Genomic DNA, 27,937 nt, shown 5'->3' on the forward strand with positions numbered 1-27,937 from the left:
TAAATTAGACTCCTTTATTCTTTAAAGTCAAAATAAGGCCTAGGTGTTAATAAATACTGATTTTTTCTTCAAACTGTCAATAGTTTAATTAATAACATGTTATGATACCAGGAAGCCTCTTGAATGTGAGTTTACGAAGATCATTGGCCATGTTTTTTTCCTTGCATTTTCACACATTGCCAGTGACAGCCTGACAAGCACAGATGCTAAATAAATGGGAATACAAGAATGACAGTAATTCAGCAAGTCAGTGACACACGATGAGCCGATCTTTTGATAATGTTTTTCTGAGTTATCTTTTTAAGCTCAAAGAAAATGCTACTAAATTGCATTTAAAAAAAATCCAAGCAAACCATTGGATGAAAAACATAAATTTACATCAAAGCTCGTTAATCACCTTATATTATGAAACATTAAACCAAACAGAATGTTCAATAAAGGCAATGCCAAAGTTGACTGAATATTCTTTACTTGCTGAAAGAAAATCTTGCTTGAAACCAAAACAAACAAAACAAAACAAAACAAAATAAAAGCCAAAAATCAAAAAACACCCCAGTTTTCATTTTAATGCCTTTACAAAGATTAAAGACTTTAAAAATATGATCATTACTTGAGGTAGAGAGCTTACTTGAATACTTCACAATAAACGCTTTTATCATTTAGGGTTGTTTCCTTAGCACATTGACTAAATGCTCTTATATATACTTCACACATTCTTTCTTAAATTTTTGAAGTCTTTATTTTAGTTTCAGTTAGTTAACATACAGTGTTATATTAGTTTCAAGTTACTTTACACCTTCTTTACATACAAAGAGAGGAGCTGTGGATATCACCTGTTTTTAACTATTTCTTTAAAACAATGCATTTACAAAATGTAGCTAAAACTTCTGTGAAAAAGCTTTGTTCTTGCATAAAATGCAAAAAAAAAGTACTATGTTGTTTTTACCAATACCAAGACCCCTTTATAATAGCATGGACTTTTTGAGAACTATGATAAATGAAAGGAAGTTATTTATATCAGTTCTTCTTTCTCAGTTAGAGAGAACTTATATATACTATTTTGTCTTGCAGAATAACATGGTAACTAATTAATGAATGTCTCCAATGGAGCTCCATAATGAATGGCCAGAAAATGGTTAATGTAGGAAAAAATAAGTCACCCCGCTCTGTTATTGCTTGATCTTTTCCTTAATTCAGGAATATATCTTAAGAGAAAATCCTTCCAAATTTCTCTGTAGAGTGATATAACTCTAATACACTAGACACATTAGGGAATATTTCCTCCATGTTTGTAAAATCTCTTTCACAGATATCTGTAATATGGACACAACAGAGCAGGTCCTGAGAACTTCACTTTGCTGAAATAAAACTTTATTTCATTGATAGTTTTAAAATTTAAGGAATTTGTTTACTAAGTGAATTTTTATGCATAAAATCAACTTTCTATGCATTTTCAAAACATTAATAATCACATAAGTTTCTGAGATTCACTGATAACTTCCCCTACAGCATATCACTGAAACTCATATTTAAGTAGAAATCTATTAATTTTCACACCCTGAGACCAAGAATTATGCCTCTAAAAAGAATATATTTCTCTTTGGTAAGTATCATTGTGTTGTCTACCCTTCCTCAGGGTATATCTTCTCTTTTTATAGTATTTTTTGCTGTTGTCTATTTGGATTTGAGTAGTATAATGTCAAACACATATCACCAACTATTATTTAAATCTCCTTAAATTTGAATAAAGTATAACTGCTTATAAAACGACATTTCTGACTCCTTAACCTTATACATTAGACTTTATATGAGGAAAGCCCTTTTTCCATCCATAGCACATGCTTCAATTGGTAAGCATTTTAGAAAAAAGCAAAATAACCAATTCTACAAACTCAGTGCTTTAATTTAATTTGGAATATGGCTAATCAGGAAGATAAATTGAAGCATGCTGCATACAGAGCTCATCAAAATTCACATTGTTGGAAAAATTACTTTTCATTTGAAGATTAAATTTGTCTTTCTTAGGTTCAATTTTCAACAATTAGTTTGGCAATTTAGAGGTTAATGAGAAATTTGGTTGGAAAAATTCTACATGTTAGAAACTAATTTGCTAATTAATTATCATATGGAAAATGCTAAATGTCTATTTGAGATTATTATGAGACATTTTATCCTATCTCCAGTGTAATTTTTTTCTTTGTTGAAGTGTAAGTGACAAATATAATTGTAAGCTATTGAAAGTGTACAATGTGATAATTTGATAGATGTAAACATCGTGAAAGGATTCCCCATAAGGAGTTAACTAACACATCCATAACCTCCATAGTTAGCTTTTTATGTGTATGAGAGCCTTTAAGCTCTACTCTCAGCAAATTTCAATTATATAATACAGTGCTATCAACTATAGTCACTATGTTATACATTCGATACTCAGACCATATTCATCTTATAACTAAAAGTTCGTATCCTTTTACTAAATTCCCACTATTTTCCCTCACTCCAGCCTCTGGCAAACACTTTACCACTCTCTGATTCTATGAATTCAACTTTTTTTTTAATTCCACATATAAGCGATACCATGAAGTATTTGTTATTCTCTGGTTCATTTCATTTAGCATAATGCCTTCCAGGTTCACCAATGTTTCACACGTGACAGGATTTCCTTCTTTTTAAAGGCTGAATAGTATTCCATTGTGTATATAGATATACCACATTTTCTTTGTCCTTCATGTGTCAAAGGACACTTAGGTTGTTTCATTTCAGGCATTAATTCATCAAGAGGTTATAACATTTGTAAATATTTATGTCCCCAACACCTAAAAATATGAAGCAATTATTAACAGATCTGAGGGGAGAGACAGACAAATACAATAATAGCAGGGGACTTTATTTTGGTTTTATATTCTTCAGCTCTGTTTAGGACATTTGTGTATTTTCTTCTCTTGTTGAAATTCTCATTTCGTTCATACATACATTGCTCTCCTGGCCTTGGTGAGCATCTTTATAACCTTTATTTTGAACCCTCTATCAGGTAATCACTTATCTCTGTTTCATTAAGATCTGTTTCTGGAATAAGTCAGAGAAAGAAAAATACCATATGATTTCACTCATATGTGGAATTTAAGAAACAAAACAAATTGAGCAGAGGGAAAAAAGAGAGAGAAAGAGAGAGGCAAACAAAAAAACAGATTCTTAACTACAGAGAACAAACTGATGGTTACCAGACAGGAGGGAATGGGGGGAAGGGCTTAATAGGTGATGGGGATTAAGGAGTACACTCATTATGATGGGCATCTGGTATTGTGTGAAATGTTGAATGACTATATTTCACACTTGAAATTAATATTACAGGATATGCTAATTAACTTGAACTTAAATAAAAAATAAAAAAAGATTTGTTTCTGGATATTTATCTCGTCCTCTTATTTGGAACATATTCTTCATTTTCCTTGACGCTCTGTGTCGCTTTCTACACATTAGATAAAACAGCCAGCTCTCCCAGCCCTCACAGAGCAGTCTTGTGTAGGAGATGAACTCATCAATCAGCCTGTACAGAGCTCTGTTTTCTCTCAAACGTTTGTGTTGCGAGCCACCATTTTTGTACTTGGTGCCTCTCAGGAGTTTGGGATATGCCCAGACTCATCAGTGTCCCAAAGAGGAGGATCACTGTCTCTCCCAGATGGGATAAATATGGTAGGAAAATATATAGTTATGTCCTTTCCAAAGAAAAAGCAGGAAATAAACTTTTTTGCTCCCTCTGTGCTGGGCCCAGGTGTACAGCTGTGGAGTGGTGGGGTGGAAATGGGGAAGGGACACCTGTGGCCATTTAGAACTGGTCCTCTGTTTGCTATGGTCCTGTGAGACTTGCTAATGCCAGCCCCTTTGGCTACTGGAGCCGGAAGATCTGGGGGCATGCAGTTCAGGTGGCAGTAGCAGAAGCTGGAGCACCAGATGTGTGTACTAGCTCCTTCCAGGGAAATAACCGGTGACTTCGTTTTATTACTGGAGTAAGCTGGGGAGAGAGGACCAGAGAGCTATCTGCTGGCTCCCCTGGTCTTTGAGGAGTATCACAGCCAGCTCCCAGTTTTTGCTAAATTAGAAGTCTAGCCCTCTGGCAACAGTTTGTAAAGCATTCAGATAAACTCCTTTCAGGGAAAGCCTGGGCGTTGGGTGGTTTTGCCTGCTGCCTCTGCACTGAGCCCTGGGGAGATAGCTGTGATGTGTTAGCACACTCATTAAGAGTTGCTTTTGTTGTATATAGTCTTATGTGTCCAGCCCCCCCTTGACCCTGACATGAGTCTTTTTGGCTTTTAGAGCTAGGTATTTGGGAACCTGTCCCTTAGGGGAGAGACTTACAAGCTGGGGGTCTAGATGTGAGTCCAAGTTCTTCACTCCTCAGGGAGTAGTTGGAAATTGGGAGTTCCCTCAGGATTCCATATCACTGTATTGTGGGTGGAGTTTACCGTGAGAGTTTGTCTCAGTCTTTCCTACCTGGTTCAAAGTGGGTATTTCCTCGTTCATTTGATGTTTATGAGTGGTTCAGCTAGTTTCCCCTTTCAGAGGGAATTTCTCCACATGTAGCTGTACATTCAGCGTGTCTATGGAAGGAAGGGAGCTCAGGAGTTTCCTTATGTCACCATCTTGGTCAACTTTTTTCCTGTGTAATTTTTAAAAAATGTTCTTCTAATTTGGAGAGTTTCATCCTTAGTGAGGGAGAAGACATACAGATTAAGCAATATATTAACAGTCTTATCTAAAATTGGGTGCTTATTCTACAACTTTTATTAATAAGATTTCTCCAGGGGCGCCTGGGTGGCTCGGTCAGTTAAGCGTCCGACTTCGGCTTGGGTCATGATCTCACAGTCTGTGAGTTTGAGCCCCACGTCGGGCTCTGTGCTGACAGCTCAGAGCCTGGAGTCTGTTTCAGATTCTGTGTCTCCCTCTCTCTCTGCCCCTCCCCTGTTCACGCTCTATCTCTCTCTTAAAAATAAATAAACGTTAAAAAAATTTTTTTAAATAAAAAAAAATTTCTGTAGTATAGTATGAATTTAATAAATCTTAGCTGGTATTGTTATTAACATTCTTACTGTTATTGGAGTTGTTATTGCCAAAGATCAAATAGCTAATAAATGATAAAGCTGCAATTAAAGTCCAAACAATCTAGGAGATTAAAATTAAGGGTCAAAATTGTAAGTAATATCCCAGTAGTAAGCATGTACAATATGAAAAATAAAACAAAACAGGTTTTTGTAGAAATTTTCTCTCACAAAATGTCTATATTGTGAGAAAATAAATTTAAAACTGGTATAGATTTAGATAATGAAGAACTCTGAACAATAATCTAAGACTGTGGGATTTGGGACTATTTTTTCCATGAGTAAAGGAACCATTAAAGATATTTTTAACAGAGGAATGGCTTACACACATTAGTATGTTTCATCTGGGATTGATGTTAATGATGGGTAGGAAACTTCTGAAAAATGAAATACAGAAGACCAATTAGAATGGTATTGAAATAAGCCTATAAGACTTGATGCATTCACCTTCCAGTGTGGCTACGTTCCTACTGGGTATAAACCTCTCACAGATAATTATACAATCTGAGGAAATAAATGAGGCTTAAAGCAATTGGAACATGATCAAAAGCAGACAGATTCTAGAGGGGAGTCTAAATTTGGAAAAAGGGAATGACACTGAGTGAGCAACCATTTTTATGGCTGTTAGTCTAGGGGAAAGACAAGTCAGCATCAGTCGGGGAAACTAAAATAAAACTGAAGATTTTTCTGAACTGAAAAAACAGAAAGACTTCAGAACAACCTCAGCCACCAGAAATTAATTCAAAGACAGACAAAACCAAATGTGAGTAAGTAATAGAGCAACTGAAGTCTCACACATAGTTTAATAGGCATGTTAATTGCACAACCACTGTTAAAAAAAATTAGTAGCTTCTTACATTCCTAAACATATATCTAACCTATAATGTAGCAGCTCCAGGGTGCCTGGGTGGCTCAGACAGTTGTGCGTCCAACTCTTGATTTTGCCTCAGGTCATGATCCCAGGGTCATGAGACTGAGCCCCCAGTTGGGCTCCACACGGCCACACTGTGCATGGAGCCTGCCTGACTCTTTTTCTCTCTCCATCTATCTGCTCCTCCCTCCCCCTCTTGCGTGCTGTCTCTTTCTTAAAAAAAATTTTTTTGGAGGGGGAGCGCCTGGGTGGCTCAGTTGATTGAGTGCCCGACTTTGGCTCAGGTCATGATCTCCAGGTTAGTGGGTTGGAGCCCCATGTCGGGCTCTGTGCTGACAGCTCAGAGCCTGGAGCCTGTTTCAGATTCTGTGTCTCCCTCTCTCTCTGCCCCTCCCTCTCATACTCTCTCTCTCTCTCAAAATTAAACATTAAAAAAATTAAAAATGAAATAAAAATTAAAAAGAATTTGTTAATTAAAAAATAAAAATAAATAAATTGCTCATACCTTTAAAAAATGTAGCAGTTCCATCTCACAGTATATATGCAGGAAAAATGAAAACATATTCCTACATATAAGAAACTTCAGAGGCTCTCATTCATACTAGCCCCAAACTGGAAATATCCTGGTGTCCAACAATAGAAGAATGGATAAACAAACTGTCATTTTTCATAAGGTGAATCAGGAATACAAACAACACCATGGATGAATCGCAAAAGAATCTTGCTGAGTGAAAGGCATCTTACATAAAGTACATAGAAAATAATCCCTAAGGCAAAACTAATATTCTGGGGAAAAAAATTAGAACTGTGGTTGACTCTGAAAGACAAGAGTCAGAACGGACTGGGAAGAAGCATGAAGGCACTTTCTGGGATGATGTTCATGTTCAGGATCTTGATAGCAGTTTGGATTGCACAGAATTTGTGCTTCACTCTTAAGATTTCTGGAAATCTGTGTGTGTGTGTGTGTGTGTGTGTGTGTGTGTGTGTGTATGTATATGTATATATATAATCAAAAGTAATATATAATATATATTTCTATATCTGTATATATATATTTATATGGCATCGTTATTTGTATAACACAGTATCTGTGCCTGTATATATAGAACATCAAAGTAAAACTGGAAATCAAATATATATATATACACATATAATGTTATGTCATTATATATCATTATATATATATGTATTACATCAAAAGTAAAACTAGAAAGCAGATATAAACTCTAAATATGCATGCTGGAATATAAAGAACAGATACTGCACTGATATTTGCAGTTTACTTTGAAATAATATGGATTGATGAATGGATTGAAGGATGGATAGATATATAGATATGTGATAAGCAACTATAGCAAAATGTTAGTGACATAAATTAGGTGTCAGCCATGGGGGTTTTCACTGTGAAATTATTTCAATTTGCTTTTTTTTTTTTTTTGGTTTTTGTAATTAAAATATCCATAGTAAAAAACTGATGAGCGGTATAAGAGGGTAACATTGCTAATAAATAAAATTAATTACAATGTATTGAAATTTGCTACTTTACAAATGCTGTTTACCATGCCATCTCTTCCTCTGTTATCTCACTTATTAAAACAATGTGCAGCAGTATTTATGATACCTATATTATAGATGAAAAAACCGGGACTTACACCTGGGCATATAGTTAGTAAAACCAAGAACTCTGATAGGAATCTGTGTCTATAAACCACAAAGCTTGCATCTTTAAATAAAACCCCTACACTAGAATTAAAGATTAAGAATTTGTGAAAGATAGTGAGATATAGTATTAGATAATACTATAATATGTCTGCAATTTATAGTTCATGAACTTGTAACGAGTTCAAATTTACTCAATCATAATGTCAATAACAAAAATAGACATAAAGGTTATAAAAGCTTATGTGGGTAGATAAAGTAGGAAGAGAAAATTACAAATTCAATTAAGACCATATTGAGTAATTGATGTAATTTTGATATCCAAGCAAAGATGTCTATCAATAATAAGAAGTTTTCATAATGGAACTAAGAAACACAGTAAGACTTCAAAATACATATTATAAATCACTTACATAGAATTAGCTGTTAGAAGACATATATAAATGGAAAGATCTTCTGTGTTTGTAGATTGGAAGAATTAATATTGTTTAAATGTCCATATTACCCCCCAAAATCTACAGATTCAATACAATGTTTATCAAAATTTCAACAGCATTTTTCACAACATAGAGTAAACAATCCTAAAATTTGTATGGAACCACAGAAGGTCCCCAAGAGCCAAAGCAATGGTGAGAAAGAAGAACAAAGTAGTGGCATCATGCTCCCTGATTTCAGACTATATTAAAAAGTTATAGTAATCATAAAACTCCTAAGAGAAAACATGCACACTAAACTCCTTGATAACAGTCTTGACTTGATTTCTTGGATCTGACTCCCAAGGCAAGGGCAACAAAAACACAAATAAACAGATGGAACTACATCAAACTAAAAAGCTCTGTACAGAATGGAAATCATCAACAAAATGAAAAGGCAACCTGATGAATGGGAGAAGATATTTATAAATCATATTATCCTATAAGGGGTTAACACCCAAAATATATGAAGAACTTATACAACCCAACTCCAAAAAAACCAAACAATTGGATTAAAAAATGGGCCAAGGACCTGAGTAACTTCCAAAGACATAAGATAGCCAACAGACAGACAAAAATGTGCTCAATATACCTAATCATCAGGGAAATGCAAATCAAAACCACCATGAGATATCACCTTACACCAGTTAGAATGGCTGAAGACAAAATGACAAGAAATAATAAGTGTCAAAGAGGACAGATGGAAAGAAACCCTTGTGCACTGTTGGTGGGAATGTAAATTGGTGCAGCCACTATGGAAAACAGGACAGAGTTTCCTCAAAAAATTAAAAATAGAACTTACCACGTGATCTAAGAATGCCACTTCTGGGCATTTATTGGAAGAAAACAAAACATTAATTCAAAAAGATATATGTTCTCCTACATTCATTGCAGCACTGTTTACAATAGCCAAGATATGAAAGCAGTCTAAGTGTCCATTAATGGATGAATGGATAAAGAAGACGTGACACATATATACAGTGAAATACTACTCAGTCATAAGAAAGAATGAAATCTTGTTATTTGCAACAGCATGGAAAGACCTTGAGGGTGTTGTGCTGAGTAAAAGGAACCAGACAGGAAAAGACAAATATGATTTTTCATTTAAATGTGATATCTAAAAACCAAAACAAATGAACAAACAAAGCAAAATAAAATTCATAGGTGCAGAGAACAGATTGACAGTTGCCAGAAGGGAGTGGGGTTGAGGGAAAGGAAAATAGGTGAAGAGGATCAAGAGGGACAAACTTCCAGTCATAAAAGGATTAAGTCATGGGGATGTAATATATAGCATAGTGACTATAGTCGATGATATTGTATTATATAGGTTTGTAAATTAGAAGAGTAAATCTTAGAACTTATCATAAGAAAAACTTTTTGCAACACTGTATGGTGAAAATTGTGATTATTTCTCAATGTATACAAACATCAAATCAATATGTTATACACTTAAAACTAATATAATATTACATATCAGTTATATGCCAATAAAAAAGAAGTAGCTGTTGACTATTGAAAGTCAGTGAGATTGATTATTAGAGGAAATTACTTCAGTGTGAAAGAAATGAAGAGAAGAAAATATAAGGCAAAGAAAGGCCTGAAAAAGAAGGTAGAAGAAAAAAAATCAGAGGAAGAGAAGCCATGTGTGGGTCAGTACTCCCTTTACAAGAAATGTAACTCTATATTGGAGCACAGTGAAGTGATGAATTTGTATCAGGCAGAACATAACACTTCCAAGATGTTCTGAAATGTTCCAAAATGTCTGAAATATTTCCAAGATGTTCTGGAACGTTCTGAAATGTATGATTTAATCTCAGAAACAATAGCAAATGATCATCTCAAGAATCAGTTATGTCTATTTTATAAGGTACTATCTTAGAAAGTAAGAATATAAAGGTGAATATCAATGGATTCCTGAACTAGAATATATTATACTCGAGGAGGGATGAGGAATAAGGAATTAAATATCAATAATATGTTGGATCATGTACCAAGAGAAAACTATGGGAGTTAGTAAGCATATTCCCTTCTTGAAAGCAAAATCACATCCTTTCCTATGTAATCTCTGGCACAGACTTTCTGCAATGTGGTTCTTCACTGTATAGTTGTTAAGTTTAATTAGATTAATGTAATTCAGAGCCTAGTGGCATCAATAACATAATTTTGAGATTAAAATTACAGTGTTCAGGTTTCTGACTAAACTCCAGAAATGGAGGTAAAATCTGCATGATGTCTATTTGGTTCATTCTGAAATTTGAGGTCCTATTGTTGACACAATGTCTACCATTAGCAATAAAGTACTGGGTTTGCCAGGGCTCCTTGCTTTCTGTACACCATTTTGCAGAATTCAGTGCCAGAAACAGTATTCTATAACCACTTTCAATTCAATTCTACTTCATCAATGAAATTTTTTGAGTCTCAAGGCAAAGCTTTATACTGTACAGTCTAACAAATGACCTCAATTTTCTTCAAGTTTATTGCCAACGTGTAACCACTGACTCAGCATAACTATTCATCATCCTTTCTTATGATGAGTGAGTTTTCTGAATGCAGTTATCAGCATATGGCAGATTCTATATGACTGCTTCAAGGACTTTTGTAGAGGCTTGCATATGATTGAGAATTCATGAGCTGCTCCACACTCGTGTCTCCTCTCTGGATGTGCACATTTAGCAAATGATGCAGTGAGCTTTCAAGGGCTGGGCTGGAATTACTTACTGCTCCACAGTTTTCATTTTACCAGAAGCTTAAATGTCAAAAGGAATGTTCTCCACCATATAATCAAATGGCATCAAGGTGAAACACTTTTCTGATAATGAGAATATTTAATTTTTCAAGGGAAAGATCGTTTCTCCCCTATTAAAACTAATTGGAAAATTTACATCTGTTATTCCTTTAGCAACTAGAAGCTTCACAGTTTATGTCTTTTTAGGGACATTATACTCTTGGATTTTAAATGTATGGCCAATTTCCCATATTTCTTTTCTTTTTTTCACTTTAAAGTTCCTAAAAGCACAGAAGATAATAAAATATTTTTGGTATCACTAAAAGCAACTAAGAAAGAATGCCTATCTTGGTAGAGAAGTGGCATATTAATAATGTCAAATGAGACAGGTACTTAAACTTTTTAATAATACTTGCTCATTCAGTATATAGTTTTTATATAACATCAGAATAACAATTATTATTTCCTGTTACGGCATTTCATGTCTACTGTCATCACACTAAAATCCATTTTTCAGGGATGCCTGGGTGGCTCCATCAGTTAAGCGTCTGACTCCAGCTCAGGTCATGATCTTATGGTTCGTGGGTTCAAGACTCACCTTGGGCTCTGTGCTGACAGCCCAGAGCCTGGAGCCTGCTTCAGATTCTGTGTCTCCCTCTCTCTCTGCCCCTCCCCCTTCACACTCTGTCTCTCTTTCTCTCAAAAATAAACAAACATTAAAAAAATAAAATAAAATCCAGTTTTTGTCTATATGCAAAAATCACACACACACACACACACACACACACACACACACACACACACAGTTGACCTGTGAACTGCGTGGGTCCACTTATATATATATTTTTATAGTACAGTATTGTAAATGTACTTTCCTTTATGATTTTCTTAATAACATTTTCTTTTTACTAGCTTATTATAAAAATACGATATAAATATACAATATATACAAAATGTGTTAATCAACTGTTTATGTTACTAGTAAGGCTTCCAGTCAATAGTAGGCTATTAGTAATTAAGTTTGGGGAGTTTGGGAGTGAAATAGTATACACTATTTTTCACTGACTAGGGAGTTGGCACTCTAACCCTCACATTGTTCAAAGGTCAACAGTGCATATATTTATGTATGTATATACATATAGACACAGACAGAAACATAAAATTAGTTTCATATAGCTATATTTTATAGTCAAGTTTCATTACAGGGAATATATTTCTACCCTTTACCCTTTTGCAGTACAGGGAGAATATGAGTTAATTTGGAAAGAAATTTCTAGTCTCAATAACAAGAAACTTTCATATGCATGGGAAGCTTTTTGCACTACATGAGAGTTAGATCTGTGCTTCCTAGAGCTTGAAAGGAAATTGGTCCCTAAATGTATTGCTAGTTAAAATTTCAGGGTTTTTGTTGCAACCAGGGCATAAACTTTTCAAATAACAGTAGGGTTTATAACCCTTAGTGTGAAACTTTAACAGGTCTGTGCCTAATGAATTTCTGGGAGACCAAATACAGGAAGCGGTTTGGGAGATTCAGTAGATAATGGCTGCCTTTGCAACCAGACACTAAACCAGGTTACCAGCACCTGGTGGTCTCATAATACTGATTTTTTTTTTTTTGTGGTTGGTAAAGCATTTCTATAGTCATTCAAAATTTTTTGTTTTGTCTCATTTTACAAAGAATTATTTTTGATGAATAAAAATGTCAATGAACCAGCCATATGCTTTAAAAGCTATATCTATCTATATTCAAATACATATATACACAAATATGTGGGCATATCCATGAAACATCCTTAAGAAGAAAACAAAACTCTAACATTAGTGAATCCCTCACACAAAGAAAACATGGGAGCTTGGAGACATTTTTAGGAAGATTTAAATTTCACTGTGTATCTTAATTTGACTTCCAAATTCTGTATGCTGTGTATTTATAAAACAAATACAGTTTTACTATAAGTGTATCTAATCTTTTCCCTTTGTCTGATCTTGTATGTACTTTTTTTCTAAAAAACAATAAAGGAATTTGAAGCAAGTTTTCCTTTTAAATTTTATCGGAATCAGAATCATTTGTTCACTTTCTTGGTACTTTAGTTTATGTCAAATTCAACCACCTAATACTAAAGATAATGCTTTAGTTTACTCTGAGTACTTTACATTCTAAAACTCTAAGAACTTTCATGCCTATAACCCCACATTTTGGCCCCTTTACAGAATGTGACCCAGATACTGCCTATAAAACAATATGAAAATCTGAGAATAATGAAAATTACAAGCATGTTTTAATTGTATAATTGACTATAAGATAGAAAATTACTTTTTTTTTCCTAATGGTACCTATGCAAAATGAAGCAAAGTGAAAATGTAACCACTTAGAAAGTTTTAGTCAAGATGCACGTATAGCAAATATTAATATGTCCAAGTCAGTGAATCCTGTCTATCGCTGCACATTTTTCAAGAAAAAAAAAATAGTTGTAGAACTAATAGGAAACTGAAGAATCAAGAGGAGGAGGCAGTTCTGTGGTTATGAATGGTTTAGGTAAAAAACTGCTCCCCATTTTATATTACTTCCATCTTCCATCCTTTGTCCAAAAAGCTAGGTTTGTTCTTTTTTTTTTTTTTTTTTTTTTTTTGGATCTCTTTATTTTTGTCTTCATTTGCCATTCCAACTGCATCCCATTAATGTCTTTGTCATATGCCTTTAAATATTCGTGTAGTACCTTGGCAGTGATGGGGTTAAGCTCAAAAATCAGGCTCTCCCTGTTCTTCCTGTTCTTTTAATTCTTGTATTCTTCTTGGGCATAGGATGATCATACATGTCATTAGAACAGCCACTGATCTTAGACTCACATGTAAGTTTCCTCCTAAATAACCCCGCGTGATCCTTGAAGGTGCATAAAATACAAGACACATCTGATTGTGTGCTTCCCAAAATGGATCGGTTAGAGCTATTCCCCAGTTGGGGCACTCATCCCATGGGGGGACCACTCCCTTGGGATTGCGTCATGGATAAAGGTCATGAGAAAGTGTCCAGGATTATGTAGGAATTTCACACTTTTGTTTTTTCATGTCTCTCATTTGCCTTTACCCATGGGCTATTTGGCATTCTGGGTCCTGCTCTCAGATTAAAGGTACTTCTAGCTTAGATGAATGATGCCTAATATGATATAAAATAGCTGCCCCTTTTACAACAAAGGCCAGGACCTTCACCCTATCCATTAATACTAGATCTAGAGGCTTACAAGGGGTATTAATGATTGTCAAATATATCGACTCTCTCAAAATTGAGAGAGACAGCACCAATGTTTGCATCATTCAGTTCATCCACCAGCACCTACTGTAGCCTAGGAAGCAGTCAGGAAGGAAGGGGAGTGGACATCCCTATCCTTCAGAGTGGTCTAGAAGAGTGATGCCTCCTGCTACTCTGAACCCCAGGAACCTTTGGCGATATTCCTGATGGGATGCCGTTTGGAAGCCAAGGGGGGATTTTGGTAATGGACTCTTAGTTAATGTACTTTCCTCATTTTGTAGGATTTAACTATGGGATCAACTTCCTCAATATCAAAGGATTCCCTTTTAGGCTGTCTTTTAACATGTTTGAGTCAATTTGGATTTAAAGAAAAAGTGCCAAACCCTACTTCCCTCCCCAAATAATAAACATTCTACTATCTAGTTATCAACTGTTAATAGAAGATAGAAACCCAATCCCCAGGGTACATAGCTCTCTCTTAAGCTCTTCTGCTCTCAGATCTTGAGAGTGTACTTTTTGCTTTAATAAATTTTCCCACGTCGGTTACTTGTCTGCTGTGCTGCATGTCTGTCCTTGAATTCCTTCTCCTTACAAGAACAAGAACTTTCAGCAATTCTTTTGGGTCTGGTGTGGGTCAAGTTCCCAGGAACCAGGGTCTCCCCAGTTCATCTGGCAACATCTTTTTGGCAACCACAAAAGGATAAAGTAAGAGCGGACTGAGCAACTCTTCATCAGTGGGTCTCCAACTCGTGTCTTCCTTGTGTGGGATAGTTGCTTAGTTCACTGTTCTCTTTCTTATCTACCTGGGAAAAGGCCTAAAAAGAAAGCAAAAACCACTGGTTCACCAGATTAAATGCAATCTTAGTGCAGGGAGACTTCTGTCTCCCAATGAAACTCAGGGAAGGATGGGCAGGGGCTCTCTCTTTAGGAGGTACACTAGGCCTAAGAGGTCAGCAGGCTGGGGACACTCACCTGCACCAGGGATGATAGTTTGATGGTTCCAGGGAGATATCCCTGGGGCACAAACTATCCAAGGTGATGCTCTTGGGGTTCAGCAGGGACACCTCTAGGCCAGGAAACTGTCAATGTCCATCTTTCTTCTAAATCCTGGATCCCATCTGACACTCGTTGGGATGCATCCTGAGAAACTGGAACTGGTTTGACCCTGACACTTTGTATGCTTCCTTCCCAAGTCTGCTTCTTTTGTCACACTGTTGGCTTCAATGTCAACCAGAGGAGGAGGAAGTATGACCAAAAAATCCCATATAATCATGTCTTCATGGCCCTGTAACAAAATTTTGATCTGTCCATACTCCTTTAGGGGCCTGAGAACACCCATCTCTTCACCCTCTACTCCTCAATTCACCACCGGCTCAGCTGCCTTAGACCCTTCTACTTCTGTTACTCCACCATTTTACCTGTGTTCTGTCCTGTTCTCTGTGTGTCCTCCCTTTGTCTCTCTTGCAAACAGGGTGCTGCCAAGATCTTATATATGCCTCCCTCTGTTTTTCCTGAAACACTCTTCTCTTCGTTTCTTCTTTTGTGTGTCAGATCTGAAATACATCTTGAGAGGACTGGATGAATATTGTCTGACTCTTGTATGGGGGTGGGGGGAGGGGTGTTGGTTGTTTCCTGGGTTAAGGGCTATGATAATTTGAGCCAAGTGTCTGGTTAGTCTGCCTCTGGATGGAGAATTTCAGGAATATTCCCAAGCAGCTGATGAAACTCCTTTTGTTTCAAGGAGGTTCCCCATCTTCTCTGGCCCAATATGGGCTGCCTATTTTCACCTTTTTGGGAGGGGAAAAAAACATGCCTCTGTTGATCTGTCTGGGTTTACGAGCTTTAGGACCGAGAGTCCTATTTCTTCTGTCTGTGCTTTTGTCTGCCTCCAGCCTTGCTGGTGGCACCTCACAACTTCTGCCTCCCCCTCCCCCTCCTCCTGTTTGTGCACCACACTGGGCCCAGTTTACATTACTGGCTCCTGTACCATTTTCGGTGCCTCTGGCACCATTGGGTCCTTCTCCCCCAACTCTCACTATCAAGGAGCAAAAAGCATCCCAAGCTATTAGGCAACCTCCTTATGAGGTTCAAACCAAAGCACCTCCTAAATCAGCATGAAGGGGCCCAAGGGTTCCCTTGGACTTAAACCACCTGCTTCATATTGTCCCACAGGTGCCCCAAGTAAAATTCACAGTGGGGAACAAACTGATTGACTTTTCATGGACATGAGTGCAACATATTCTGTATTAAAGCTAATTTCAATTTGTTAGTTTAACTACGATAGACATGTCTTTAGAGTTATCAGTATTAAATATAAAACTTTTTACCAAGGTTTACTAAAAGTTAAATAAGCTCATGTTATCTTTGATGCAACTTTTCAGCAAAAGATGGCTTAAGATGTTGGTTAATTTCTTGTCTCATAAGAGTTTTCATGGGTAATTGTTCAGAACAAGTAGCTTGAATGAATAAAAATGTTTATACACAAAACTTATAAATAGCTTTCAAACTCTTTGGTAACTTAGAACTTTAAAATTTTGCTAAGTTAAATAACAAATTGGGTTGAACTCATTGTTTATCCAAGTCTTTTGCAAATAATATAAAGTACTAAAGCACTGATGATTGAACATAGATTTGTGCTTTAGCTTTTTATCATGGAGAAATTGAGGATACTTCCATCTGTCGGTAAACATACCGTCTGCTTTACTGAAAGTTTGTACTATGGGAAGATATTGTTTTTAGAAATTATGCAATGTGTTCATAAATTTGCCAGTCTAAAGATAGTTCAAAATTGATTACTACTTAATTTTCACTGGAGACTAAGGTTGCTAAGTTAAAATTCGGGCATATCTAATTAAGACCGATGGAAATGATAGGGAAAACAACTCTGTATGTAGAAAGTAAGCAATGTGTAAAGAAGGTATGAGAAATTAAAATACATTTTGCTGAGGGAAAATGAAAGTAATTGTGTCCTAAAATGAGACTGGTTATTTAGAGAGAAAAGGCTTTGGACAAAACCTAAATGAAAAAGAAAGTTGTAGAAGGTTTGTGAAGGGAAATCTTTAGAAAAGAATTTTATATGTGGTCAGGACTAACATTAAAATAACTGGATATTAAAAGTGCACTGGTATAAGACTGAAATTCTACTTTTCTGCTAAAAAAATCTGCTCTTCATACAAAGTTATACACAAAGTTTTTTTTTCTTCTTAACCTACCCAGAAAACCGAAGCTTTTATGTTTTATCTATGAGTAGAAATTCAAAGAATTTGAAGAAACTTTTTAATGTGATACTCTCTGCCTGCTGCCTTGCCTTTGATTACTAAGTATATAACTATCAGCCTCACACACAAAAAAAGTGCAGCTCTTTCTGCCCATGGGTCCTGTCCCAGTACTACTTAAATAAACTTACTAAATTGCACTCTAAAAAAAAAATTCTGTTGCCCCATTATGACAATAATTTATTAATCTATTTTTGTACCTTTAAAAAATTATTTCCAAATAGGTCATGAGAAAAGTTGATATTTTGCTGTATTGTAAATGGTGCTTTATTTTATATTTTATTTTCTAAGTGTGCATTCATAGTATTGAAAAAAACTTCATTATGTTCTTCAAATTGGCCTTTCCAGCAAAATTGCCTAAATTCACTATTAGTTTAACTAGTTTAAATAGATTGTGTGTTGTGTGTTCTGTTTGACATTCCATATTATTAATTGTATCATCTCCAGTTAAGAATTTTATTACTTCCCTTCCAATCTTTAGGCTTCTTTTTTTGTTATATTATTTTGACCTCAACATCCATAATAAGATTGTATAGTAGCAGTGAAGATACTGAAAAAATGCTTTTTTCCTCCAAATTAAAGGGAACATAGGTAAACTTTCTAAGTATGATGTTCAATGTAAGTTTTTGGTAGCTAGTTTACCAAGTTGAAAAGTTGCTTGCTATTCCTAGTTTTCATTTTCTTAGACAAATAAGTAAGGAATATTTTCAGATTCTTTTTCTTCTTCTTTTGAGATATAATCAAATTCCTTATATGTCAACTATTATAATGAATTCCACTGTTGTAGTTTTTAATGTTATTATTGGGAAATAGATCAGACATACAAATGAATGCATATACTATGTATTTTAAAGTTTAAAAAAAATAATAAAACAAAGGTCCTGCTTCTAGTAATGGCAGAGTAACTTCTATTTGACAATCTCTCCTGCAGATAAAAATTCTGAACTCTGGACCAGATATACAATAACAACTGTCATTGAAGAGCAAACAAAAGAGAACAGAAACTGGAAGGTATTTGACCCTTAAAAGAAGGGAACAGTAAGAGAGATCCATGTTTATATGTCTTTTCAATGAGTGCAATCTCCATTCTACTCAATGCAAGACAGCTAGAATTTAAACAGAAATTACTGTCTTTTTTGCTCGAGAGTTATAGTAGGAAGTTTGGGGGTGCAGGAAACTCACAGAGGGAACCCCGAAAGAAAATAACCATAGGGGTGAAGCCCTGAAACCTGCATGTAAATGCCATCAAATCTATGTCTCCTGAATGCATTTTTAAGGGAAATTTCAAGGAACTCAATGATAAGCAACAGCTGGTAAGCTAAAAGAACTTAGAGCTTTCAGCTATGGCCAACCAACCAGATTTCTCAAAGAACAGACAAAAAAATAATAACATGAAACACAATTCTAGTGATTTGTGAGACAATATAAAGCAGTCTAACATTCATGTGAAAAAGAGAAGTAGAGTGAGGCACAATATATGTTTAAATAAGTGATGACAGAAACTTCCCATATTTGACAAAAATCATAAATTTTTATAGATCCAAGAATAAAAAGAAAAAAAAAAACACACCGAGGCACAAGATTCATGTTGCTGATAACCAAAGATACATTGAAAATCTTGAGAGTTACCAGAGAAAATGGTACAATATATATAGGGCAACAATAACAAAATAATATGCAATAATGAGTTAACTTCTTATTAGAAGTAATAGAAGACAAAAGACAGTGGAATAACATCATTAAAGTTCTGAAATTAAAAAGAAATAAAAGCTTTTAATCCCAATTATGTAACAAAAAATATAGTTCAAAAATACACAAAAAATTAAGATCAAGAAAAAAGGAATTTCTTATCAGCAAACTGGAACTCAAAAAATGTTCAAGTCATTCAGGATGAAGAGAAATGACATCAGAAAGAGATGCAGATTTACAGAAAAGAAGGAACATCAGAAATGATACATGTATGAATGAATGCAAAATGTTACACATATATTTTTTAATTTTTTTTAATGTTTACTTATTTTTGAGAGAGAGAGAGAGAGACAGAGACAGAGACAGAGCACAAGTGGGGGAGAGGCAGAGAAAGGAGGAGACACAGAATCCGAAGCAGGCTCCAGGCTCCGAGCTGTCAGCACAGAGCCCGACGCAGGGCTCGAACTCACAGACTGTGAGATCATGACCTGAGCCGAAGTCAGATGCTCAACCGACTGAGCCACCCAGGCACCCCTGTTACCCATATATTTTTTAATTTTGTTTAGAATTTCACTTAAAACACAACTTGTAACACAATAATACATAGTTTATTATGACTGCAGATATAATATAGGAAGCAATGACAGCACACAGGATGGATATAAATAGAAACTACCCAAATGTTCTTCAGTAGACAGATAAAAAAAATGTGTTATACACACACAGTGGAATATTATTCAGCCTTTAAAAAGAAGTAAATTCTTCCATTTGTGATATCATAGATGAAACTGGAATACATTATGCGAAATGAAATAATTCCATCACAGAAAGAAAAATACTGCATGATTACATTTATGTGAGCTATCTAGAATGGCCAAATTCACAGAAGCTGAGAATTCAGTGGTGATTGCTAGGGGATGGGGAGGGGGAAATCAGAAATTGTTGTTCAGTGGGTATAAGGTTACAGTTATACATGATGCATAAATTCTAGATATCTTCTATAAAATGAATGATGGCCTATCGCTAACACTACAGTGTTGTGTACTTGAAAATGTGCTAAGAGGTAGATGTCATGTTAAGTGTTATGCCCACCAAACAAACAAACAAATAGGACAGGGTGCCATTTTGATTTTGGCTCAGGTCATGATCTCAGGGTTCCAGGCGTGGTTTGGAGCCCCCATGTCAGCCTCGCCCCCACCCCCTTCCCCCCCCAATCAGGGCCCACATCAGGCCCACATAGGGCTCCACACTGACAGTATGGAGCCTGTTTAGGATTCTCTCCCTCTCTTTCTGTCCCTCCCCTGCTGTCATACATGCACACCCTTTCTCTCAAAATAAATAAATAAACATAAAAAAATAATAAAAAGGACATATGAAATCTTTTGGAGATGATAGATATGTTTCTTTCCTTGATGGTGGTTATAGCATTACCAGTGGATGTATATTGCAACTCACCAAAGTGTATACATTAAATATGTGCAATTTTTATATATCAACTGTACCTTAATAAAGCTGAAAAAAATGAAACAGTATTACTGCAAAGTTGTAATGTTTTATATTGAGTCCTCTATTTTTAACTCTAAATAACTGTGGAAAACCAAAGACATATACTGTTATCATAATAGCAAAAATTAATATAATGCAAAAGGCAGAGATCATTATTGGATGTGAAATTTAGAACCAATGCTTTCTGAAAGAGGCAAACTTTATGTATTAAAACACAGATCTCTTAAAAGTAAAGAGATGAAAATATATATACTGTGCAAGCAGTAAGCATAAAAAAGCTGAAGGGGCTTCATTTTTCCATGCATATGTTCTCTTTTGACTTCTTGCTTTTCTCCCTTCCTGCCCTCTACCCTTCTTGCCATTCTTCCTTCCTTCTGCACTGATTCAGAGCAAAATTACTAGTTAAGCCATGTGTGGTTTGAGGCTATGCACCTATGTCGAGGCCAACGGTCAGTAACCCAGCATGGAGTTTCAAAGCTCTGCAGGGTAAAGAGGGTCTCTGTCCAGGAGCAGAAAACACTGACCGGGAACATACCGGAGCAGGCTGAGTAGGACATCCACATGAGTGGTGGTAAAAGTCCCAGAGCAGGTTTCTGATTCCAAGCAAAGTAAGAATGTTTTCCAAGTGCTGGTGATGGATGATAACAATAACATGACTTACTAGACTTCAGTGTTACCTAAAAGCAAATAAATTCCTATATGAATGGGACACAGAAAAGAGGAGCACATAACCCTTGTAGTTATGAAAAATTAGAGGGAGAAATTTCCAGAAGCTAAAGAACTACAGAGTGATGGCAAAGGATAAAATAATTGTGCCAAGATGGAGGGTTCTGATAAAATTTTCCCCAAATTTACAGTTTTTCAAGATCCTGGGAATCCCTCCAATAATGGGAGTTTTTATACTGTGTAAGGTTTTTAAACCTTTTAAAGAGAGAAAGCTTTCTCTTTATTCCTAAAGCCCAATATTTCATGTGTTTAAGATATATATATTTGTCTAGTTTTAGGACATTTCAGTCATATTTGGCAGCTGGGGAAAATACCTTACATAACTATATGCATAAGGTTCACTTTTTATTTATCAGCACATCCATCTGTTATCCACACAAAGAGTCAATATACATTTATGAAGTACTTTATTAAATCACCACGATAAGCAACAAAGAATAAAAACATGTACATTATTTTCTCTTGACATATCATTCTTGAGAATATAGCATATCAATGATAAATACCATTTTGTTTGATTCTAAATCTGTATCCAATGCTGCCCTATGATATAAGGACCTTTAAAAAACATTAAAATACAATTTGGTTACTATCATTTGGTTATCCACTGCTTTTGTTGTTACCATTCTTGGTCCTTTTATAGCATACAATTGCCTACATTTGGTGTCAATACTTTCCCTCCTCCCACTCTCCGACTCAAATCAGGCAACCAGCTCTATCAATCTATTGAAAGACCTTTGTCAAGGTTGCCAATAGACTACCAGATTGTCACATCTTGATCAATTTTTAGCTCCCATCTCACTTAACAACCATTGACAACATTGGACACTCCCCTCATGATTCCTGGACATTATTCTTTCTTGGTTGTCCCTCTATTTCTTTGTTAGTGTTTTTGTTTGTTTTGTTTTGTAGATCCTTCTTGTCCTCATGTCCTCTATAAATGGGCACAAACTTCAGATGCCTTCTCTTCCTAGATAATCTCATTCAGCCTCATGAAATTAAATAACATCTAAAATCATGATTCACAAATTTATTATTTCTAGCCTAGACATCTCACATAAACTTCTAACTTTTATAGCTAATTGCCTACTCAACTTCACTATTTGATATCTATCTAGTGCCTAAAACTAACTCTTGGTGAGTAGTAGCTTGATACTATTGAATTCCTAAGATAGGCCTGAAGTTCAAGTCTTCACTATGGGACTTTGTGGAATAAATCACGGCACTTGCTCTCAAAAGATAACGGAGATCAAAGAAGGGAGCAAGATATGTGAGAATAGATAGTAGTAAAATGCTATAGGGATTCAGAGTAGACAGAGGTTAATTTTGGGTGGAGAGGTTGGTCAGTTTTCATAGTAGTAATGGATTTGAACTTAACCTTGAAGGAATGTTAAGTATTTTATAGTGAAAAATAGGGGAGAATCACCCCCACCAGGCGGGTAAACAGGATGAGTAAAGGCAAGAGGAATTTGGCATTTGGCATGTTTGAGAAATATTGAATGATTCAAAGTGATTAAACCATGAGACCAGTCCATGAGACCAGTCATAGCTGGTAAGGTAGATTAGAAGTTAAATTCTGAAAGTCTACTGTGAAATACTGGCCAAGAAGAAATAAAGAAACTGTTTTTCAGATAGGTGAGAGCAATTGAATAGGCAATCCCCCTTTAAGACAATGTTATATGCTTGCTGTTTTTCAATCCTGATACCCTCAGATGATACCTGTGTTTATGTAGGCTATTCCCCCTTCAATTGCAAATTCCTATTTTGCACTCACTTGCTACTCCTTTACTCCTGATAACTCCACCTCTGTCTTGCCTCTCACTTTTATGTTTGTTATAAAATTAGTCCACTTTGACCATTGTTTTTCAGTTCTCTTTCACTATTACCCCTAAATTCAGCAAGAACTATCTATAACACTACGCAAAAAACGTTGAAACCCCCTTTGTACACTGTTCCAGAAACATAATGTATTTTACAAAACAGATATAGATATTTTATAGTTTCCATGGGTGAATTATTAATTTCTTAAATCTATCACAAGTAAATGTAATTCCCCTTCATACCTGTCAACTCTGAGAGCTAGAATACAAAAAGTGTACTACTGTTGGAAGAGATTGTTGATTTCCTTTAAAATTAACCACCTCAACTAACCATATATTCCAAAAGTTTGGAGAGAATTCAAATTCCTGATCCAAAGGTAAAAATAGTCCCAATAAACTTGGTCTTTTATTCCAATCAGATCTTCACCTCTCCAGTGTGTTGGCTGCTTCATCTCATAGGATTCAAATATTTTGAGTCTCCCAGGAACAGAGAGCTTCAATGGTAACATATTAAGGAGACACAGATATTTCTTAAAATTGAAGATTTAATTTTGCCAAAGGATACATACTGGTTTCAATATTAATCTTTCTAGATTACAAAGTTTAAAAATACAGATGTCTATTGCACTGACACTATCTTCAAAGTAAAAGTTTATCAGCTTATGTAATAAAGAGCTGGCTTTACTTAAGGAAATGTTTACACAGTTTGAGTCACTGTCTGGAAGAGCAACGGAGGCACTCACACACTGAAAGAAGAGTCACACACGCAAACAAAAGAAATACGAACCAATGTGAAAAAAGACAATGATATAAATTGACTGAAGGAATATAGAAGAGAGTGGCAACCAATTTAAACAGGAGAGACTGAAGATTTTGCAGAGTAGTTAATTTGAACTGGGTCTTAAAGCCTTTGTGTGGGGGTTGGGGAGATAGAAGAAATAAGTAAGGTAAAACAGGAATATGTGGGAAAATGTGGCACATTTAGGGAAAATATATAATTAAGAATTTATCATACAGGGTGTGTTAGGAGGAGTCTAGGCAGGGATGTGCTGAACTTGGATCAACAAGTACAAGCATTGAATGTCATAAGAAAGAATTTCAACCTCATCCCAAAAGCAATAAAAAACCACTATAAGCTTTAATGCAACGAAGAAAAATAACTAGATTTGTGACATAGAGTGTTGCTTCTTATGGCAGAGACATGTGTATTAGTGGAGGTGGAAAAATCTGTAAAGATGATAAGTCCAGGCAGAGCATCAATGCAGGAGCTCAAGTATGGTGTTATGATAATGTGTAATAAGTCAATAACCGGACTTAAGTCAAATTCAAGAGAATTTAAAAGAAAGATCCAAATAGTATATGATGGCAAACAAACAAAAACTGGATGCAGTTTGTGAATAATTGCTGAATAAGCTAATTGGTCAAAAAATAAAATGGACAGAGGGCAAATATCAATTATTTCAAATAAGCAAATTTAGGAGGCACCTGGGTGGCTCAGTCGGTTAAGCATCCGACTTTGCCTCAGGTCATGATCTCGCGGTTTGAGAGTTCGAGCCCCGTGTTGGGCTCTGTGGTGACAGCTCAGAGCCTGGAGTCTGCTTCCGATTCTGTGTCTCCCTCTCTCTCTGCCCCTCCTCTTTTCATGCTCTGTCTCTCAATAATAAATAAACATTAAAAAAATTTTTAAAAAAAGCAAATTTGGTACATGATGGTGTCACTGGTGATACAAGGTCAAGTAAAAGGATCTGTATTAATGTATGTGGCACAAAGTAGGAGAAAAGAGGAAGAGAATGGAGAAATCCCGAGTTGAGCTATTTTGGAGATATGTTTGGTCAAGTTCCATAATTGTGGGAGTTAATTTATAAATAGCAGGCTGAATTTTGCTTAATGTCAGTAAAATTTATCATAGTGTTTAAATCTATCGTTGTCATTTTTAGACACAGCCTACTTTGAGCATATATATAGAATTTATAAATTAAATAAATAATCAAAGAAATAATAAGGTTATGTCAGTATTTGAATTCTACTGCAGCACATAATTCTCTGACATGGTCAAAATCTTTGTTTAGGTTCAGTTTTGTCCTCTATAACGTAGGAAAACAATTCTTAACATGGGTCACTGAAAGGAATAAAGAACGTTACATGTAAAACTCTTAGCCAGTATGTCTAGCACAAAATGAGTACTCATTAGATAATATTTATTACTCTTAATAGAAAAGACCTTGAAAGATTTCTTAGTAAATTCTTACTGATATTTCCTGGAACTTAGCTAAATCAGAGTGGGAGGGTAAATTTTTTTCTATTGAAGGAATTAGAAAAAACAAACAATATTTTACAAGTGTTTCTTTGGGCAATGGACTTCATTATATTCTAAATTATAACCTTCTCTATCACCAAATAATACTCTTTCAGTGAACACTCAATAAATCACAGCTCACTCTCTTAAAAATGTGAATTCCAAATTTAGTTTTTTCTTGTTTCTTAATCTTTTCCATAGTATTATTTTACACACATATATGCCTCATTATTTCTACTATTCCTCAGAGATTCATTCCCTAGGATCATGGTCTTTGTTCTCTTGCCTTCTCCTTCTCTTTTAACAAGATTCTGTAAACCTTTATAGCTGTAGCTTATCCACACTTCCTTTCACACAATCCTTGCCAATTGGCTCCAAAAGTGTTTTTCTATGGCGCACTCAGAGACCAGGTTTTGCTGTGTCTCAAAATTTGAAAACCTCCCTGTGAAATGTATCTTAAGTTTTAGGTGGTCAAGAATATATTTTCATATTTAAATGGAATTCCGAAAATTTAAATTAAACTTGGTCATCACAGAAGAAAAAAAGGTGATTACGTCAAGTTCATCTGCTTCTTAGAAACCATTATTATTTGAAAATAATCTGTTTCCTTTGCAGTGTTCTCAACCCTGTCTGACTCAATGACTCCTTTAAAAACCATACTATAATGCCAAATCTATTATTCTAAAATTAAATTAAAAGATAATATATGCTACACATATACATAATTTTATAACAATAGTAATGTCCTCTGTAATATAATGGGGGCTAAAAGAAAAATAATGTATAATTAAATTAAATGAACTTTAATATATAAATGCTCTGGTATCACCACACCGGAAAACAAAATAAAGTGGCCACATATTTGCACATACTCATTTTATGAAAAATAGTATTAGAAGTAATGCCAATAAAAAAAGATTTATATTAGAATAAAAACTGTTGTTTTAATAAGTTAATAAAGGACCAGACTTTCTTATGTATGGTAACAGAAAGAGGAAAAATAGCTTCATTTAAAGTAGAAATGTTATAGCAAGTTGAGAACTTTCCAAGTAGAGAAACCAAGAAATATAATGTCATCCTAAATGACCTTATTGATAAGGAGAGTGTCTTCATGATTCCATACGTTATGGCATAGCGTGTGTTATGTAAACAAGTCTTCTATCCTGAATTCTCACTACCTGTCAAGCATATATTCAGATTCTAGAACTTGAAAAAATGAAAGGAAAATATTGATGAAGGGTAACAGAAGATGAGCTGGAAAGGAAAAGTAAGCTAAGAAGGTATAGAAAGTGAGTTCCTCTGAACACATTTCAGAAGACTAAAATAAATAGGCAACCCCAACTAGGTGAACATTTCAATACGTAATGTTCACAATGTGTATTTTTAATGTTATAATTTTTAAGTGTATTGCAATTTTACCATTATTACATTTCTTATGTCTCTTATTTAATACTATTTTGCTCAAATTTATTAAAATTGTGGTTTATGGGACTCAGTGGGTAACTATATGAATGACTAAGAAGACATTCAGAGCTATGTTAAAATTGGGAGAATTTTTCATTTTGTGACACCATCCCACTAATTTCAGTGGTGTTCCTCCAATAACTGTAGCAACCCAAATGCTTTTGCAGATTTCAAAAATGCTTTCTAGAAGAGGGGTAGTATCACCCATATTGAGAACACAACTATATCTTCAGCTCCTTTCTGAGATTTATAACATGGAAACTTTTTTAGAAGAATAGAGACAATGTGGATGAGTCTATTATAAAGAGGCAATAAGGCATATGGTTTCCTTAAATCAGACAAGTAAGGTTCAAACCCCAAATTTCCAAGTAAAAGTCTATGATATTGGACACGTTAATTATCCTCACTGATGCTCTGTTCTTGGGTAACCAACCATCCTGGTTTGCTTGAGATTTTCCTGGTTTTAAAACTGAAAGACCCATGTCACAGGAAACCCTTAAGTCAAAGGCAAACCAAGCTGGATAGCTGGTTACCCTAATTTCCCCTATTGGCAAAATAGAATATCGTCATTAGATTTTTATGAAGTTGAGTCATAAATGAGAAAATATTTGAACACTACTTAAAACAAAGTCTAGCACATACAAAGAAAATTGCAGATACTATTATTATCATTATCATTATTTGATCCTAAATAGGCAATCGAGTAAAATAACTGGGAAAGTGAATATATGCTTTAATTTCAAAGCTAAAATCTCAATTTACATTTTCTGTATATTGAGCACCTTAACATCTAGGCTAAACGATAAAATCTACAAAAGAACAATAGTAAGTGATAATTAATTAGTATTCTTATATGTAGGGGAGACTCTTTTAACAAGTTTGACTATTTCATTTTACTTTCATAATTTTCTTATTTTTCTCATTAAAACAAACAGACTTGGTGATGTTAATATTTGCCAAAGATCACACAGTTATAAAACTGAAATAGGACACAAAACTTGACATTGTTTGGACTCTCAATTCTTTGCTTTTTAAGCAACCTGCTCAATGGTCTCTTTTAAAATTTTTAATGTTTATTTATTTTTGATGG

At 35.1% G+C, this 27,937-nt stretch overlaps 1 long non-coding RNA gene across 1 annotated transcript; it reads right to left on the reverse strand.

The window, feature by feature from the left end:
* Positions 1-27,937, reverse strand: LOC123383234. The gene is made up of 2 exons (XR_006592778.1): positions 21,077-27,937; positions 1-4,703 (listed from the first exon to the last, which is right to left on the reverse strand). It is a non-coding gene; the product is annotated as an uncharacterized LOC123383234 (long non-coding RNA).

Source organism: Felis catus, chromosome F2 (assembly GCF_018350175.1).
Source record: "Felis catus isolate Fca126 chromosome F2, F.catus_Fca126_mat1.0, whole genome shotgun sequence".
NCBI lineage: Eukaryota > Metazoa > Chordata > Mammalia > Carnivora > Felidae > Felis > Felis catus.